This window comes from Stegostoma tigrinum, chromosome 4 (genome assembly GCF_030684315.1).
Source record: "Stegostoma tigrinum isolate sSteTig4 chromosome 4, sSteTig4.hap1, whole genome shotgun sequence".
Classification (NCBI taxonomy): domain Eukaryota; kingdom Metazoa; phylum Chordata; class Chondrichthyes; order Orectolobiformes; family Stegostomatidae; genus Stegostoma; species Stegostoma tigrinum.
Genome location: NC_081357.1, coordinates 51,227,666 through 51,247,451, shown reverse-complemented (window position 1 = coordinate 51,247,451; position 19,786 = coordinate 51,227,666).

The window sequence follows — 19,786 nt, the reverse complement described above, 5'->3', positions numbered from 1 at the left end:
GTGGGTTAGACATGGGAAATACAGGTGTAGATGAATGGGCCTGGGTGGGATACTCTTCAGAGGGGTGGTGTGGACTTGTTGGGCTGAATGGCCTGTTTCCATACTGTAAGGATTCTATGATTCTATGGGTTCAATTCCCACACCAGCTGAGGTTACCATGAAGGTCTCTCCTTGACTGGGTGTGTAGCCCTCAGGTAAAACTACCACCCATCGTAGCTGTCTATCTTATGAGAATGTGGCTGTTTGGTCTGCCAAGACTATTGCACCTTTACCTTTTCCTAAATTATCTGTACACCTTCTGAACTTGAGCCCGTGTTCTTGCAATCACAAAATTTATCTTCAGGATTCCATTCTTCTCTTCTCTTTAGAATCTTGAATGCTTGGAGAATATATCTTCAAAATTAGAGCTAAATCTTCTCAGGAATAAACAAGCCCTGAGTCTTCATCTTGACCTGATACCTCAACAAGACATGATGAACTGTGTCTTAATTATTCTGCCCCTTCCTATGCCAAGACTTCAGTATATTTGCCTGTATTCGATGTAGTATTCCAGATGTAGCTTCAAACAGTTCCATTAATTACTCAGTAATAACTGTTTAGTAATGGTGGTATTTATTCTGCATTGGCAATATTTTGTAACTGTACAACAGTTTTCAATTTATAAAGTATTGGGTGAAACTGTAGCAAAGCGTATTAACAAAATAGGATGTTTACAGAAATGGTTGATTTTGACACTAGATCTTAATGCCTAATTTTGACATAACCTTCAGGTTTGACATAACCTTCAGGATTGCCAGCTATTTTAATTTCTGTGGACAACAGTGCCTTGTTCATTTATTAACTGTGTAGTTGATTCACTCATTTCACCCGGTAATCTCAGTAATCTTTCATCTTTTGTGCTGTTTTTGGAGAATTTGTGTTCAAAGCTGCATCTAGTACAAGAAATGAAAACCATGCCTGCTTGTGCCAGAAAACTGTTTTTAAAAATCCTCGCTCTGACAATTTCCAACAGAACAGATTCTTTCGGGGCTTGAACTGAAATTTGAAGTATTACTGGCAAAGTGATTGACGTTTTTGTTTCATGTTAAAGGATAACATGAGGAAAATACACAGTTTGGAGCAAAACTTTCCAGTGCAAGGTGCAAATGTGTTAAAGAGCATCAACAAAAGCTGGGCTTTTGATGCAATGAAGCAGTTTAAAGAACAACCAACCAATTCTGCTTGACTTAAAGGCTAGCACGAGGCTGTAAATGGTTATTCTTTGAAGAGGGATGGGCTGGTTTTGCTGCAAAACAAGAGACGCACTCAGAAAAAGCAATCCAATTTTAATGTTTGTCTGTATGGGTTTGAATCCTCCATTTGAAGAAATATGAGATTTGTGACCTACAAGCGCTTAAGGATACTTTTTCACTCTGTTAGATTTTCTGGAGGACAACAGTAATGTGTTCACCTGCTGTATTTGCATGTCTATGGGGGAGTTTTAGTGCTTCAGTTTGTATTGCACCCAGATAGAGCTTGTCAGGTTTGAGACAGGTGGACTTTCAATATTTTTCCGTATTGTTATTTCCCTCCAAACTTCCGTTGGACAAATGAGATTAATTACCCTTGGTAATGCATTAAATAGTAAGTTTACTGAAAAATGGAAATCTTTCAAGTCATTGTTGTTGTTGACCTGAAACATTTTTAATTACAGTCATCAGGGGCTTTTGCTGTTTGCTAATTATGCCAAACCATAAACATTTGAAGAATGAATTATTTTTAGAGAAATATCATGGAGTGGAGCTATTCTGTCACAGTTTTTTGGGTTGTTTATATAACTGGGATGCCTCCTTAACATGTATTTGGCCAGTTGCATTGAGAATATCCCACTATGGCACATGATTTTTGTTTTGCATGTAATTAATGTAAATTAATATTATAATTAACATTATATACTTAATATAATATCAGCACAGATTAATAATTTTCTATTTCCATGTGCCATGTATTAGGCACTTCAACAGTAGGCGCATCCTGAAAAAAACTATTTAAGGTACTACTTAAATGTAAGTTTGTTTTTTTCTCCTCCTCTGTAACTGAGTCAAAGGATAATTTTGTTTCTTGTTTATCTGAGGAATGCATAATTCCTAAGGACAGAATTTTAACAAGCAAGGTGCTGGGTTTGCTGGGTATGAGGTTAAAAAATCATCAAAAAAATCCTCTCGTGTCAGAAGCCTGGTATGATTCACCTCACCTTTTTTTAACCAGCTTATATTTATAGACTTGTGAGAAGCTCCTATTCAGTTGGTGGATCTGTTATTTGACTATGTTAATAAGGCAATTGCATTTCAAATTAACCTAATATTCTGTCTTTAATGGCCAGTGCATAGGTTTCCTGAGCTGCTTGCAACTTGCCAATGTTAACGACTGGCGATTGATGGGTCTTTGTAACTGACAGCTTGGAAAAACATTTGAACACTGGAATGGCATACCTGCTTCCTCATCTGGAAGGAAAGGCTTTTGCTCACAGTGAGGTTGGTTCTACTACACTTACCCCTTCATGTGGCAGGCCTGTCTATTCGAACTTAGTATCAGCCTAAAATCCCAACCAGTTGAAATTTGAACCCATTAAAGCAACTTGGTGAGCTTTATCAGTTTTTGACTGAGTCTTGCAACTGAACATTCTTAGAATGCCTACAGTGTGGAAACAGGCCCTTGGGCCCAACAAGTCCACAACGACCCTCAGATCATCCCACCTAGACCTATCCCCCTAATCTACACATCCCTGAACACTACAGGCAATTTAGCATGGGGAGAACATGCAAACTCCACACAATCACCCAAGGGTGGAATTGAAACTGGGCCCCTGATGCAGTGAGGCAGTCATACTAATCACTAAACCACTGTGCCACCTCTCTCCCAAAGAGCTTTCAAACTAGTCAAATTCTCTTGGGATGGAATGTGTCAACAGTTATAGTAGAAACAACTTGTTGAAGTATGTTGAATCCTAGTGTAAAAATTCTAAGATATTGTTATATATCTGTGCAGGACTAAGCATGAGACTAGGTTGCTTTAATACTTCCTTCTAAATATTTATCATAATCTAAAAATGAGTACTATCTCATAAGGTATGTGGCAAATAAAATAGTTATAACATAATATCACACCAATTCTACTTTAAATTTAAATACAATTTTTAAATCTACCATAGGAAGAAATTGGATATTACAGCTAACATTTATGAAGTTTATATTCATAGTCCAACACATTTTCTTAACAGGATGGAGTGTCTCTGGCTCAGTCTGTAAGAAAAAAACCTTAATACCAGGAACTGAACTCCCAACAGGCAACCAAAAAAATTTCATTCCAGCTTTTGCAACTTCTCCTTGTAGCCCACCAAAACAAGCTGACACTGTTCACTATTAAATCTTGTAGCAACAAAGAACTCTTGAGGATAACAACCCTTCTTTCAAGAGGTCTAGTTTGGAGTAAACAACTTGACAGGTGTAAGATTGGCAAGGGCTATTAAAGGCATTTCACACCTCCCCCTGTCTGCAGTAATATCTGAGAAATTGCTCCTGGCAAAATTACAAATTCTTGTACTGCTTAGATTTTACTTCACATTTAACAGTTTTGTTTCTGAATTAATTTGGTGAATTTCTTTTAAATGGGACTTGTTCTTGTAGTGTGCTATTACTAATTCCCATGACTTCCAATATTTTGCAGATCATTTTGGTTGCATTTGTCTCTCCTCACTTTGACTTGCATTTCACTGTTGACAGTGTTCACTACAGTGACCTATGCAGTTCTGTATTAGATGTCCCAATAAAACCACGTTTGGGGTGGATTGCCATCTAGATCTTCACTGCTATCAATGAGGGCTGTTGGTACAAGAAGGCTCATGCATTACCAGAGGGTGGGATGAGCAAAAGTCAGGGGATGTGAAATAGAAGCACAAAGAACTGTTGCTGCTTTCTAATAGTCTTATGCTATCTTTGCTCTCGTGGATCCTTTTACTTCCCTCCTGGCCAACTGAAATACAGTATGTGGCTTGTCAAGCCCATTGATAAGGACTAGATATACTTGGTTGCCTGCATTGATTTTCCTCACAGAAGGCCACGTTTCCCATGGAGCTGCACATTAGGCCTGAGATATTATGGTAGTGAGGAACTCCAGCAATGCCTAGCCAAGGTTGTGTAGTGGTTCTGGAAATGCTGACATAAGTTTGAGAGAAAAAGGAACAGGAGTAAGCTGGTAAGCCCCTCGAGCCTGCTCCGCCAATCTAAATCATGGCTAATCTGACACTCCTCACATCTAGTCTCCTTTCCCTTCCCCGTAATCTTTGATGTTCCTACTGATCAAGAATCTTTTCCTAGACTTATAAATTTTCTGTTGTTGCTTCAGAATTGGTTTTGTCTTGGACAACTCCCAAGGCTTCACATCTACACCCAGCCTACTCCAAACCTTGGAGTGACCTGCGCCTGATGATGGGAACTGTCCCTGTCTTGTTCCTGTCCCTAACATCTGCTCACAAGATGTTGGTGAGGCAACTTTTGGAGTAGTGTGTGCGGTCCTAGTCATCCTGCTATAGGAAGGACATTATTAAATTGGAGATGGTTCAGAAAAGATTAACCAGAGTTTTGCCAGTTCTAGCGATAGTAAGAACTGGAGGGGGTCTCGGTTTAAGTGAGAGGAGGATGATTTATCAGGGACCTGAGGGGCAGCTTTTACACACAGAGGGTGGTATGTTTATGAATGAACTGACAGAGGAAGTGTTAGATGTAGGTAAAAAGTTAAAACATATGAAAAATATTTGGATAGGCACATGAATAGGAAAGGTTTGGAGGGAGATGGGCAAAACACAGGCAAATGGTACTAGTTTGGGAAACCTGGTTGGCATGGATGAGTTGGACGGAAGGATCTGTTTCCATGCTTTCCAACTCTATGACTTGCAATATGTGTCTTTCCCATCAGACTTAGTAACTTAGCTAACTTATCATGAGACTGCACTGAGTTAGATTAGATTAGATTCCCTACAGTGTGGAAACAGGCCCTTCGGCCCAACAATTCCACACCACCCCTTGATGCATACCACCCAGCCCTATCCCCCTATAATCCACATGCCCCTGAACGATACAGGCAATTTAGCATGGCCAATCCACCTAGCCTGCACATCTTTGGACTTTGGAGTTGTGTGGATCTGCACTGGAAGAGGACAAGGATGACTTCAGTGAAGGTGTTTTCTCAGAGCACCTATCTTCTGAAGAAGAAGAAGATCAAAGATTCTCAAATCTAGACCATGGTTAACAACTCCTCTGAGGGGTCATGAATGGTGGATCAATTCATAGTTTACGGTTATGGGATGCCTAACTGTGATGGAACTGGCGAGGTGAGAAGTGCAGACTCACTAACTACCCGCTTGGTCCATGCCAATGAAAATTGCCAGACCTGGGACTGGCGACAGAATTCCCAGAATCGGGTTCAGTTCACTATTTTAAATGGCCCGGTGAAAATCTGGCTCCTACTATCTGAGAGGTTCTCTTCTCTCCACTCCGATGGTCATGAATTCTGTCTGTCAACATGCCCATCTCCTCAATTTCTGAGAAGGGTCGCTGGACCCGAAATGTTAGCTTTGCTTTCTCAGCGCAGGTGCTGCCAGATATGCTGAGTTTTTCCAGCAATTTAGTTACCATTTATGATTTCCAACATCTGCAATTCTTTGGGTTTTTTTGCCCATAACCATGGCTACTTCATTCTTGTTGGCTAGGCTGGCTATTGTTGGAAGGTTCTCCCTTGAGTTGCACAAAGGAGACAAAGTAAAGTGATATGAGTGTGAATGAACTGAGCGTATGGAGAGGATCAAATGACAATATTTATGGAAGGGTTACGACGAGAGATGGGTGTGAGGCTGTGGTATTGTCTCAAAAGTGTATGCACTGCCTTTTCAGCTTAGGTTTTACTCGCTTCAAAAAATGCAAGCTTTACATTTGTTGCCCATCATAATCGAAAAGGTGATGTTGTCTGGCTACATAAACTGTTGTGTTCCATTTGGTATAGAAACAGACAATGTAAGGGAGATCCAGGATTTTGAATCAGTAACACTAAAGGAGCACTTATCTACTTCCAAATCAGGATTTTAAGTGGCCTGGAGGGAACTTGCAGGTGGTAACGTCCCATATATTCGCTATCATTATCCACCTAGGTTTGGAAGGTGCCGTCAAAGAAAGTTAAGTAGATCCTGTAGATGGTGCATGCTGCCACCATTGTATATTGTTAGTGGAGAAGAATGAATGATAGAACAAACTAACCAACAGTTAACCTTTAAATTACTTATGATGCCCTTAAGTAGCATTGCTGGAGTGATCCTTTGTGCTGTTTAATGTTGTGTTACCCTCTTTTAATCTCAGCCAGGTTATCAGCTGGAATGTGAAGCTCCAGTAGGTCAGCACTGGCATCAAATAAGCATTTCAAACTGATCTGAAGAATGGTTTTTGGACCTGAACCGTTAATTCTGCTTTCTCTCCACAGACACTGCCAGAGCTGCTGGGTTTTCACAGTAATTTCTGTTTTTTTTAGTGCATACTGATCTGGTACACCTTTTATTCATTGTGCATGTTTCTGTCTGATATTTAGAGGGCAGTACTAATTTCTTTACCAAGATGCTATCTGGTAAACATCAGAAATGTGCACATACATTGCAAGCCATTTTGAAATCCTAATGACGGTCATGAGAGTTAGTTTGCTCACTTGACCAGATGGCTGGCATGTTGTTCTGAGTGACCTGAAACATTAACTCTGTTTTCTCCTTCACAGATGCTGCCGGACCTGCTGAGCTTTTCCAGCAACTTTGTTTTTGTTCTGTGAGTCTGTTCATTTGGTGAACTCTTTTAAGGATAACAAAGCATTTTTCATCATGTTTAAGACTGACTCACTACTATTCTGACCCCAGTACTTAGTTGATGCTGTCACTAAAATAGTGGAAAGCCATGTTACATTATGTTGATTTACTGGACAGTGTAAGTTGGTCCAAACATAATATGAGCAATCCATTTTGTACTTACTCTTATATTTTAAATTATTTTTGGTTACATGTAAATAAGATATATGTTTTTGAACTGTTACATTACAATAGGATCACTTCAGTGTGTTTTGAGAAATTGAACATGAAGGGTTAAATAAAATAGTTTAAAGCTTTACTTCTAATTTAACAAAAGCTTCTGTGCTTAACCCTTCATATTTACCTTTTTTTCTAATGTTCTTTGTTTGTAAAAATTGTCGATAAGCAAAGCATTTTAAGTCACTAACTGTATGATTTACTATTAAAACCTTGGTACCTTCTACTGTGGCAGTGAAAACTTTGTATTTGAAATGCTGCCTGTCGTATTTTAACATATACTGTATTCAGTGTAATTGGGAGTTGTGCAATCCTTTTTAAAGAAATCTGAGAAGGATAATATTAAAAAAGTGGCAGAAAATAGGTGAGCTTAATGGCAGAATCTTTCCAAGCTGAACTCCATGTCAACAAGAAATCCCGACTAATAAACTTAATTTATAAATCCTTTCAACATTTAGCCTTTGAAATGAATATTGATTCTGGATGTGAGTTTGCTCACTGAGCTGGAAGGTTCGTTTTCAGACATTTCGTCACCATTCTAGGTAACATCATCAGTGAGCCTCCGACGAAGCGCTGGTGTTATGCCCCGCTTTCTATTTATCTGGTTAGGTTTCCTTGGGTTGGTGATGTCATTTCCTGCATTGGTGATGTCATTTTCATGTTCTTTTTCTCAGGGGATGGTAGTTTGACTCCACATCAATGTGTTTGTTGATGGAGTTCCAGTTGGGATGCCATGCTTCTAGGAATTCTTGTGCATGTCTCTGTTTGGCTTGTCCTAGGATGGATGTGTTGTCCCAATCAAAGTGGTGTCCTTCCTTATCTGTATGTAAGGATACGAGTGATAGTGGGTCATGTCGTTTTGTGGCTAGTTGATGTTCATGTATCCTGGTGGCTAGCTTTCTGCCAGTTTGTCCAATGTGGTGTTTGTCACTGTTCTTGCAAGGTATTTTGTAGTTGACGTTTGTTTTATTTGTTGTCTGTATAGGGTCTCTTAAGTTCATTAACTGCTGTTTTAGTGTGTTGGTGGGTTTGTGGGCTACCCCGATGCCAAGAGGTCCAAGTAGTCTGGCAGTCATTTCGGAAATGTCTTTGATGTAGGGGAGAGTGGTTATGGTTTCTGAGCCCGTATCACTCGTATCCTTACATACAGATAAGGAAGGACCCACTTTGACTGGGACAACACATCCATCCTAGGACAAGCCAAACAGAGACATGCACAAGAATTCCTAGAAGCATGGCATTCCAACCGGAACTCCATCAACAAACACATTGATTTGGAGCCAATCTACCATCCCCTGAGAAAAAGAACAGGAAATGACATCACCAATGCAGGAAATGACATCACCAACCCAAGGAAACCTAACCAGATAAATAGAAAACAGGACATAACACCAGCGCTTCGTCGGAGGCTCACTGATGATGTTACCTAGAATGGTGATGAAATGTCTGAAAACGAACCTTCCAGCTCAGTGAGCAAACTCACATCCAGAACCTCAACCTGAGCTACAAATCTTCTCAAAATATTGATTCTTTTAATATTTCTTCATCTTAAACATCTGACGAATTTGTTTCTTCAAAATCCTGTTTTCTGTCAGTTTCATGCATTTTGACTCCATCCTCACTCTTTGCTACACTTTCCTCCTTTGTAATCTCGCACATTTATTGTTTTATTATCTTGTGGTATTCCCGTCATTTTTGTTTTGCATGCTGATTTTTTTGGCGAAGCAACATATATTGTTCTTCCACCACCCCTGTCACATACCTATGAAGGGATGAAAAATTAGCTGTGAATAGAGCTTTCTCAACTCACTGCCCAGTGGCTAAAATGAAATGTGAGCAAGGGGCTGATTGTCCTTGAAGCAGAGATTTTTTTCAAAAAACCCTGTAACAGGTCTCTTGTGGTCAGCAGTATTGATTGGTGGTAAGTAATCTGTTGGAGTTTGGGGGCATGCTAAGGACAAATCACTGTACAAAATCTTTCCTCTGTAAAGACGTGTTCAGCTGTGTGGACTGCAGCTATCATCTGCGCACCTCAATTTCAATGACCAATGTTGTACACACACACACACACACACACACACACACACACACACACACACACACACACACACACACACACACACACACACACACACACTCATCAATGTATACCTACTGATATCCCTCTCCCCATGAATACATCAGTCGACACATGTTCAGGTGCATGCACACAAACACAGCTACTAGAATGATTATTTTTTTTGAATTTCTTTCCCCTCTGTTTTCTTCATTATTATATTCCCCTGGGCTGCCTAATACACTTTGGGAGAAGCAGCATTCATCCGGTGAGACCTTTATTTCAATTCATTGCTTTGGTTGTTTATCCCCCTCAGAAACATTAACCTCCCACTGTGTAATCTTTGAATTTTTAATTCACTGTTTTAAGCGTCTGGTTACACTTGCAATTCTGTAATTTTTTGAAAAAAATATTCTCACTGTGGAGTGTTCTTTTCATTGCATTCTTTATTCCTGTTCAATTTTTTTTAATGTTCGTATACTTCTGTGCCTTGCAACTGTGATTTTAATATGAGACAGACTTGATTAAGAAACTGACAGAAGGGAAAAGAAAAAACGTATTTTAAAGTTTGAAGTTTTTAAAATCTCCAAGAATTACAGGAATGAGATTTGCGGTAGTCAATTTTGATTGGCGCTAGTAGGTAATAATACTTGCATTTATAAATCAGCCTTAACATCATAAAATATCTGGCACAATCTTATGCTGGACAAAAATGTATAATGGGATAGAACTAAAGCTTGATTTAAAGAAGCAGGATTTAAGGAGTGATTTAAAGGAGGAAAAAGAGTCTGAGAGATAAAGAAGGGGACTCTCGAGTTTAGAGCCCAGTCAGTTGAAGGCGCAGTCACCAGTGGTGGAGTTCTTAAAATTGGGAATGCTGAATTGGCCATAGTCTACTATGTGCAGATATTAGGGAAATTATAGGGCTAGAAGTAATTTCTGAAATTAGGATGGGTGAGGCCATGAAGTAATTTGTAAATATAGATAAGAATTTTTGTGTTCAGGTATTGTTTGACAGGGATCCAAAGGAGGTGACCTGCAATGGTACAGGAGAGATGAGAGAATGGGACCTGTTGCATGTCAGGTAAGGGTAGCAAGGCCTTGAATAGCTTCACATTTATGGAAAAGAGAATATAGGCAGTTGGCCAGGAGTGCATTACAAGTGTCAATTATAATTATTTCAATTAAGGATGTTATTATTAATTATAATTAAAAGATACTCAGACTGGACTGATCAAGACTTAACTTTCTGTGAAATTTATTTTGCACCTGCTATGCAAATTCAGGTCCTCTTTGTTGAGGCTGGCAGTGAGTGGCTTTTTTCCTCGAAGCTAATAATGGAATGGGTGCAATTTGGATGGCAACTGTTGGATGCTTGCCTTCAATGCACATTTACCCCCTTCCTGAAATTGATGTTCCATTTGTGCAGAAATGATGACAAGTGCCATTGGTTGTTTGAAAGGAAATTTCATTGCCTCGATAGTCAGCTCGTTCATATGTTGAAACTGCAGTTGAACTATCTGACCCTCCAATGTATAAGCCATTATGCAGTTCTTATAATAAGGGGACTGTTAGCTCAGTTGGCTGGACGGCTTGTTTGTGAGGCAGAGTATGCCAAAGCCTCAGGTTCATTTTCTTTCTTGGCTGAGGTTACCATGATGTCCCACTTTCTCAACCATATCCCTCACCTGATACGTGATGACCCTCAGGGTAAATGCTCTAATGAGAGAGCATCCCTATAATCTTTTGGGACTATGCAACTTTACCTGCTTTCTTATAGAGCTCAACTGGAAGACTGTCCTCAGCAACTGAAAGATCACACGTTAGGCTGCTCATTAAAGTCTAAGCCAAGGGTAATGGGCTAAGTGATACTTTATTCAATTGCCAACAGGAATTAATTTTTGAAGTGGTCACACGATTCCAACTTGGACAAAAAAGTTGCATATTTCTCAGAAAGTTCCTTCATTTGAATTCCAATACATTGAATCAAATAAATGACAAGTTCTTACTGCATGCATCGAAACGTTGAATGGTTACAGCAGATAGGGAGACCATTTGGCCTATCCCTGCAAGAGCAAATCAACTATCCCACTGAGGTGGACCGCAGGGAATTTCTCTTCCAGGTGCATATCCAATACCCTTGAGAAAGCCATGATATTATCAACCTTCACTACAATCTCAGGTCGTGCATTTCAATTCGGAATCACTTGCAGTGCTAAAGCATTCTTTTCTTGTGCTGTTGGTTCTTTTTTGCCAATTGCTTTACAATTCGAAAGCATCTGGTTCTCAAACCCGTCACCGCTGGGATCAGTTTGTTTCCGGCTACTCTGTCCAGCGACTCATTCTATCAAATTCCCTCTTAGCTTTCTCTTGATAACCTTCCCACATATAACCATATCTTTCAGATCCTTCATGGTCTGGTAGCCTTCTGATCAATCTTTCCTGCCACCTCACTGAAACTTTCCTAAAGAGCAGTGCACAAAGTTGGATGTAATACTCCGGTTGAGGCTGGAAAAGTGTTTCAAACAAGACATTATTTCCTTGTTTTTGTAGTATATTCTTCTACTTTAAACATTTTCTGAATTCCCAAAGCACTTTCATTGACTTACACTCATAAGTCCTGTGATCCCTTCTGCTGTTGTAACCCTTTCTGTATTATATGCTTTGTACTGTGTCTCCTCATTCTCCCTACCAGTATGAATCTCTTCAACCTCCTCTGTATTAAATTTAATTTGCCACATACCCCTCATTCAACCCACGCTAAGTTCTCTTGAAGTCAATAACTGTTCCCTTCAGTTCACAATACTGTCAAATTTTGTCTCATTTATAAATTTTGAAATTGTACCCTGCATAACTAAGACGATGTTGTGAAGAAACCAAGAAAAGCAGTGATTCAATTACTGCTTCATGGGGAACTCGCTAAATGACTTATTCCACTGAAGCCGGCTGTTTACCATTACTTTCTGTTCCATGTCACTCAACCAACTTCATATCAATGTTGGCACTGCCCCATTTTCACAATCTGGAGCCAGGGGTCACTGTTAAAAAATTAGGGCTCACCCATTTAGACCAGAAGTCTTTAGAACTCCCTATTCAATGCTGATATAAGCAGAGCCCTTGAACATTAAGGTGGAGCTTTTTACCACTGTTAGGACTGATTGGCATGGACTTGTTGAGTTCCTCTTTACAACATTAATTGAACAAATGTGTAAAATGTTTAGTTCTCCAGTTCTCTGGAATCACTTTGCATCTAAAGAGCATTAAGGAAACCATTTATTTACAACACCAATTTCGTCCTTTACTTCCCTCAGCGTTTTCAGGGCATCCCATCCAACCCTGATGATTTACCAACCTTTACAGTCAGCCTTCTTGATAGCTGTTTTATAATCCATTTTTATTCCATTCAGTATTTCAACTACATCCTCTTTCCCTATGACTTTGGCTATGCCTTCTTTCTTAGTAAAGGTGGTTTCAACAAACTCATTTGCTACCTCAGCCATGCCCTCTGTTTTCATGCATTGAGCCCCTTTATAGGAGCTGGAGTAGGCCCTCAGACTGCTCCACTTTGCAATAAGATCATGGCTGATCTGATTTTAACCTCAAATCTGTATTCCTTCCTCTGATAACCTTTCACCCCCTGGCCTCACAAGAATCTAAATGCCTCCACCTTAATGTTCAAGGGCTCTGCTTATATCAGCATTGAATAGGGAGTTCTAAAGACTTCTGGTCTAAATGGGTGAGCCCTAATTTTTTAACAGTGACCCCTGGCTCCAGATTGTGAGAAAATGGGAAGCATCCCACCTGCTCCAGACGTGTTTGATATCATGAGATAACAAGGTGTGGAGCTGGATGAACACAGCAGGCCAAGCAGCATCTCAGGATATCAGCTCTGATCAGGTTGATTAGGGGGAAAGAATGCAGCCTCACCAGTTCTTTGTATCGTTACAGCATAACCTTTCCACTGCATAACTTTTCCTCATGTTCAATGATAATATTCTACTATATTTTCTAACTATTTGCTAAGCCCTTGTGGTTCAGACAAAATAAAGCTGAGTGGGAGATGAGCGGTGAGGAGGATGCAGAGATGTTTCAGTGCATTTTGGGAAAGTTCAGTAAGTGGGCAAATATATGGGCGGTACAGTATAATATGGATAAATGTGAGGTTATCAACTTTGGTAGCAAAAATAGGAAGGCAAATTATTGACTGAATTACGATAGATTGGGAAAGCTGAAGATACAACAAGACCTGAATGTCCTTATACACCAGTCACTGAAATCAAGCACACAGGTGCAACTGACAGTGAAGGAGGCAAACGGTGTGTTCACCTTCATTGTCAGAGGATTCAAGTACAGAGGAGGAATGTTTTGCTGCAATTGTACAGGGCCTTGGTGAGACCACACCTAGAATATTGTGTACAGTTTGGTCTCCTTATCGATGTTCTTGATATGGAGCAAGTGCAAAAAAAAGTTTACCAGACTGATTCCTGGGATGGCAGGACTGACATGTGAAAACAGGCTGTATTAGTTAGGACTACATTCACAAGAAATTAAAAGACTGACGGGTGATCTTATAGAAACCGATAAAATTCTAACAGGCCTGGACAATGTAAATGCAGGAAGACATTCCCAATGACCAGAGAGCTCAGATCCAGAGGTTACAGTCGAAGGATACAGGTTAAGCTATTTAGGACTGAGATGAGATGAACTTTCTTCACCCAGGGAGTGGTGAGCTTGGGGAATTTCAACAAAATGTTGAATGTTTTCAAGAAGGAATTGGAAATAGTTCTTCAGGCTAAAGAGTTCAAGTGATATTGGGAGAAAGCAGGATCAGCCATGATCGTACTATGTGGCAGTGCAGGCTTAAAGGGCTGAATGCCTACTCCTGCTCCTATTTTCTATGTTTCTAACACAGTTACTCATGCAAGTCCCTGTTCACTTGCCTTGCCATTCTGTTCCATCATGATCTTTAGATCACCCAACACAGGTTGAAACCTAATTTGATTCACACCTGTTGAATTTAATGACAGGAACATACCACTGTATTAATTAAACTTACTTTTGATTCTGATGAGCCTGCTTCCTTGAAACTAAATATAGTTTCACTGTGTGATAATTTGATTTTTCATGTCCAGTCATTTTGTTTTCAAAGAATAAATTGACCTTTTAGACATGTGAGGTTTAACCAGGAGAAAGAGAAGCATCAAATTAGACTCCTGCTCATTTCTGGACCTAAGTTTGCAACTCCACATGTTCATCCATGGAGCATATTAGAAATCCAAGTATACATTTCCAATAATTTAAATTGATGGCAAAATATTCTGTGCAGCAGGTTCCTGAATCCCTGATGTGTACTCCCAGTGAGTGAGATCCTCAACGGCACCATGAAGTCAGGAAATTTAATCCCTTCGGTGCTCACGTTCTCTTCCAGTACCCTTGTGATGGCGGACCTTCTGAAACTGTGTCCCAGGTGGTCTAATGGGAGGCAAAGCTTTCTGAAAAGCTAGTTTTGGTCTGGGGAGATGATGTGTATTGTAAGAGGAATGAAGTTTCTTTGAAGCCAAGGGAAAATATAGCTAATGGGGAATAGAACATGTGAATTGTGTCGGGTGCTGTCATGGCCCTTTAGAATTTGTGTCACTGTCTATATTAGCAATCTCGTATGGAAGATGTAATGGTTTATGCTTCTTGTTTGCCCAACTAAACTCACAGCATAGACATCTGCAAAGACAAGCCTTTAAGTTCGAAAGAAATCTTTGCCGATGTTGGAATTCTGCCAGTTTCCTTGTCTTCTCTGACAATATTCAGTGAACATGGTGAGGTATTCAATGTTGACCATGGGAGTGTCCTATCCTCTTCTAGCAAGTGCAAGCTCATCGCTTTTTGTCACAGAGAAGTAAACATTGCAGTCAGCTTTTTAAAAATTCATTTCATTACATTTTTCTCTCATAATTACTATGAGAGAAACTATACTCAGCTGTGTTTAGTCTTGTAAAGTCATGCATTGAAAAAAGAAAAATGGACCACAGTGTGCATCAATGCTTAGGAGCAATGTCCACTGTCAGTCTGATAATCTGTGTAATAAATCTATCCAGTCAGCCGATTCCCGTTAAATGCATACCTGACGAAAACATGGAATTTTGATGAATCCAATGGTTTCTTTTTTTGAAAAATAAAAGTTCTTATTACATGAAATTGATGTTAAAAGCATAAGCCTTCAGTATATGATGTGGCCTCTCATTTCCATTACACTCCATCATGGATACACTCAGGAAAGTTTTCCAAATCTCAGTCTACAATGGGATCTTGCCTACAGTAAGTAGTTTATCACAAAATCACACGCACAGCAATTTTCTGCTGGCTGAATTTGGTAGCTTCATACAATGTATAGGCATTAGCGGCCCTACATCAGTGAAAATCAGAGAGTTTCTGGGAGGTGTGGGATTGTTATGATATCAGATCAAAGGGAGTGCAGTGGGCACTATTGAAGCCTCAGAAGTATCCATTGCTCCCAGTGGAGCTGCTGGATCCAGAAAGCTGCTGTCCTATGATGCAGCTCCAACAACACTCAAGAAGCTTGACATTACCCAGGACAAAGCAATCCACTGGAATGATGCCACATCCAGAAGCATCCATTTCCTCCACCATTGATGCTCAGTAGCAGCAGTGTGTACTAACTAAAAGATGCACTGTGGAAATTTACCAACGATCCTTCGACAGCATCTTCCAAACCTACAACCACTTCTGTTTAGAAGAATGAGGACAATAGATACATGGCAAAACCATCACCTGCAAACTCCCATCCAAGCTACTACCCATCCTGGCTTGGAAATACATCACCATTCCTTCATATTGGCTGGTCAAAATCAATATCCCTATATGTCAGCCTATAGCACGTGGGCTGTAGCAATTCAAGAAGGCAGCTCACCATCACCTTTTCAAATACAATGAAGGATGGGCAATAAATGCTAGTCAACCAGAGATACCATATCCCATGAGTGAATTAATCAAAAAATGGTTATGCATTTTAAATGCAAATTCCCAGGTCCAAGCACTAAAAATGTTTCTGTTTGTATTTAGAGGGAAGATTTACCAGATTTTTCTAACAGAAAATAAAATACTATAGTATTTAATGTTAGAAAAGAACCTTGGCATTTTGATTTATTTCTACTGTTACCTCAACTATATATCCTTACATCTTGCTTACCGTAAAGACTATATTCCATTTTCCCAGTTTCTCCATCTCTGTCACACATCTGTTCTGATGATACCACTTTCTACCAAGGCATCTCTAAAATGCCCACCTTCTTCCTCTACCAAAATTCCCTAACACCATGATTGATAAGGCCCTCAGCCATGATTGACCCATCTCCTGGACTTCAGTCCTCACCCCTTCTCTTCTCTACCACAATAGTGATAGGGTCCCCCTAGTCCTCACTTACTATCCCAGCGGTATCCACATCCCAAAGATCATAGCAACCATTTCTGTCGCCTCTAGCAGGATGCCACAGCTAGACACATATTCCCCTCACTTCCATTGTCAGCCTTCTACAGGGACTGTTCCCTTGGCGACATCCTAGTCCACCTCCTCTCCATTCGCTGTACCTCCCCACAGTCCCCTGCATCTTCCCATGCAATTACAGAAGGTGTAATACCTACCCATTTATCTACTGCCTCCTCATTATCCAGGCCCCAGAAACATCCCCCAGGTGAAGCAGCGACTTACCTGCATTTTGCTCAATCTAGTCGATTGTGTTAGCTGCTCACAATGTTGTCTCCTCCACAATGAGGGTCTGAAACGCTGATGGGGTGAGGCGTTACAAAATATCTCTGTTCTGCCTGCAACAATGATGCTGAGCTTCCAGTTGCCTGTCGCTTCAACACACCACCTTGTTCACTGGCCAACATCTCTGCCTCAGGCTTGCTGCAGCGCTCCAATGAAGCTCGGTGTAAACTGGAAGAGTGTCACCTCATTTTCCATTTGGAACTCTACAGCCTTCTGGAATCCATATCAAGTTTAACCATTTTAGAGATTGAGCACCTTCTCCCATGTCCTTACCCAAATTCCCAAAACCAGGCTTTGTCACACATGGGCAACGACTAAAACCAACCCATTGTCAGCCATTACTGGTCCCAATTGGTAGCTATTGATTCTCCCAGGCTGATCTTTATCCAGTCCTTTGTTAGCCCAACTGTTTTTCTGTTTCCCTGGGCTCCATCTCCACCTATGGTTTAATTTGCCCCTAACTCCTCCAAGAATCTTCAGCATATGTACTAAAATTGTCCTCTCTAAAATCAGTTTTGACTGTATGAAATGTTAGCTTTGTTTTCTCTTCACAGATGCTACCAAACCTGCTGAGTTTTTCCAGGAATTTCCATTTTGGTTTCCGATTTTCATCATTTGGAGTTCTTTATTTCCCCCTTATTTATGAAGCCTGGCATACTCTATGCTTTACTGTCAGCTCTTTCTAGTTGTCCTACCATCTTCAATGATTCATGAACATTTCCACACAGCTTCCTCTGCACCTGTGCCTATTAGAATTGTGCCCTTATTTGAAATATTGGCTTGGCGTGTTCTTTCTGCCAAAATCAACCACTTCACATTTCTTGGCAGTGAATTTTGCCTGTCATTTGTCAAGCCATTTCACAATCCCATCCATGTCCTTTTGAAGTTCTACACACGTTCACAGTTCATAATGCTTTCCGTTTTGGTATCATCCGCAAACCAAGAAATCATGCCTGCACACCAGAGTTTGGTTCATTAAGAGAGATCAGGAAAAGTAAGGGTTCTAACATTGGCCCCTGGTGAGCTGTACTACAAACATTCTTCCATCCTGAGAAACATCCATTTGCCTTTACCCTCTGTTTCATGTCCCTCAGCCTATATCTTATCAATGTGGTACTGTCTCTTTTGTTCTGTGAGTTATACCTTTGCTCATAGGTTTGTTATATGGCACCAAATAGTCAGGATTGATCCCATAATTCCTGGATTGTGCGTAACCTGTGGGAAAATCATGCACACCATTTATGCTATGAAACTTAATTATAGACTGGAACCTACATTTAAATGTAAAACCAACAACAAAGATGTGGCATAAAAAAATTATTTTAGTAGAAGGATTTCTATTAAAATAAAATCTGCCTTAAAAATCACAAAAATATATCCTTTAATTCCATAGAAAGGTCAATTATCAATCACTATCTGATGACAACTGTAGGACAGACATCTGTTATGCTATCAATGTTAAAATGTTACTGACCATGTGACAAAAAAGCATGTTGTCATTATCACTTTTGTCTGTTATTCACTCACGGGATGTAGACATTTGCCATGCCTGGGCTAGCATTTATTGCACAAATCTAGTTGCTCTTGAGAAGGCAGTGATGAGCTGCATTCTTGAACTGTGGCAGTTTCTTTGCTGTAGGTAGACCCACAATGCCATTAGTGAAGGACTTCCAGGATTTTGCCTCAAAAGCATTGAAGGAATAGCAATATATTTCCAGGTCAGGGTGGTGAGGGGCTTGGAGGGGCACCTGGAGGTGGTGATGATCCCATGTTCTGCTGCCCTTGTCCTTCTAGATAGCAGCGGTTATGGGTTTGGAAGGTGCTGTCTGAGGATCTTTGAATTTCTGCAACTGTTACTATGGTGCATTGGTGGTGGAGAGAGTTGATGTGGTGTTAATCAAACAGACTAATTTGTCTTGGATAGTGCCAAACATTATGGGTGTTTTGGAGCTGTACTCATCCAGTTAAGTGGGAAGTATTCTGTCACACCCTGACTTGATCCTTGTAGGTGATGGACAGACTTTGGACAGTCAGGAGGTCAGTTACTTGTTGCAGGATTCCTCGCCTCTCACCTGATCTTGTAGCCACTGTATTTATATATCTCCGCCCGTTTCTCGTCAAAGGTAACCCCCTGGATGTTGATAGTGGCGGAATTCCATGATGGTGACACCATTAAAAGTCAAGGGATGATGGTTAAATTTTCTATTGTTGGAAATGGTCAGTGTGTTGCATTTGTGCAACGTGAATGTTACTTACCAGTTTTCATCCCAAGCCTGGATATTGTGCAGGTACAGCTGTTTTTGGACAGGGAATGCTTCAGTATCTGAAGAGTCATGAATGATGCTGGACATTGTACAATCATTGACCTTCTGATGGAGGGAAGGTCACTGGTGAAGGGCTGAAAACGATTGGGATGGGACACTTCCCTACGGAACCCATGCAAGAGCATAGGAGCTGAGATGACCAATCTCCAATCTTCGTTTGAGCCAGACATCACTCTAACTAGTGGAGAGCTTTCCCCTTGATTCCCATTAATTCCAATGCAGCTAGGGCTCTTCGATTCCACATTTGGTCAAATGCATCATTGTTAACAAGGACAGTTGCTAACACCTCACTTTGACAGCAATTTTACCCCAGCTCACCTGTAATACACATAGTATTGTTTAGATTTAAAAATTATCCCTTTAATTTTTAAAGTCATGGAATAACAGAATTGTTACACTGCAGAAGGAGGCCACTCAGCCCATCCTATCTTTTACTGGCCTCTCTGAGCATTCTGACATTTTACAAACTCCTGCCTTTTCCCTATAACACTTGTTTATATTTATACCAGCATCCAACACCCTCTTGAATC